This window comes from Sinocyclocheilus grahami, unplaced genomic scaffold (genome assembly GCF_001515645.1).
Source record: "Sinocyclocheilus grahami isolate Dianchi unplaced genomic scaffold, SAMN03320097.WGS_v1.1 scaffold13.1, whole genome shotgun sequence".
In the NCBI taxonomy this organism is placed as follows: Eukaryota; Metazoa; Chordata; class Actinopteri; order Cypriniformes; family Cyprinidae; genus Sinocyclocheilus; species Sinocyclocheilus grahami.
This window is the reverse complement of record NW_015505192.1, coordinates 2,195,940-2,197,029: the sequence shown is the minus strand read 5'-3', so window position 1 is coordinate 2,197,029 and position 1,090 is coordinate 2,195,940. Positions and strand designations below refer to the sequence as shown.

The window sequence follows — 1,090 nt, the reverse complement described above, 5'->3', positions numbered from 1 at the left end:
ATATATATATATATATGTATAATTTATATATTTAATATTGTATTATTTAGTAATAAATAATAATTTATATATATATATATATATATATGTGTGTGTGTGCATGTGTGTATATATATATACAGTGGGGCAAAAAAGTATTTAGTCAGCCACCAATTGTGCAAGTTCTCCCACTTAAAAAGATGAGAGAGGCCTGTAATTTTCATCATAGGTATACCTCAACTATGAGAGACAAAATGAGAAAAAAAAATCCAGAAAATCACATTGTAGGATTTTTAAAGAATTTATTGGTAAATTCCTCGGTAAAATAAGTATTTGGTCACCTACAAACAAGCAAGATTTCTGGCTCTCACAGACCTGTAACTTCTTATTTAAGAGGCTCCTCTGTCCTCCACACGTTACCTGTATTAATGGTATCTGTTTGAACTCGTTATCAGTATAAAAGACACCTATCCACAACCTCAAACAGTCACACTCCAAACTCCACCATGGCCAAGACCAAAGAGCTGTCAAAAGACACCAGAAACAAAATTGTAGACCTGCACCAGGCTGGGAAGACTGAATCTGCAATAGGTAAGCAGCTTGGTGTGAAGAAATCAACTGTGGGAGCAATTATTAGAAAATGGAAGACATACAAGACCACTGATAATCTCCCTCAATCTGGGGCTCCACGCAAGATCTCACCCCGTGGGGTCAAAATGATCACAAGAACTGTGAGCAAAAATCCCAGAACCACACGGAGGGACCTAGTGAATGACCTGCAGAGAGCTGGGACCAAAGTAACAAAGGCTACCATCAGTAACACACTGCACCGCCAGGGACTCAAATCCTGCAGTGCCAGACATGTCCCCCTGCTTAAGCCAGTACATGTCCAGGCCCGTCTGAAGTTTGCTAGAGAGCATTTGGATGATCCAGAAGAGGATTGGGAGAATGTCATATGGTCAGATGAAACCAAAATAGAACTATTTGGTAAAAACTCAACTTGTCGTGTTTGGAGGAGAAAGAATGCTGAGTTGCATCCAAAGAACACCATACCTACTGTGAAGCATGGGGGTGGAAACATCATGCTTTGGGGCTGTTTCTCTGCAAAGGG

The 1,090-nt window shown here is 39.8% G+C and overlaps 1 protein-coding gene across 1 annotated transcript in view; it reads left to right on the top strand.

The window, feature by feature from the left end:
* The window catches only part of LOC107599465 (arf-GAP with GTPase, ANK repeat and PH domain-containing protein 1-like), a 23,977-nt gene that overhangs the window by 17,322 nt on the left and 5,565 nt on the right, over window positions 1-1,090 (top strand). The gene's annotated exons all lie outside the window — the stretch shown is intronic.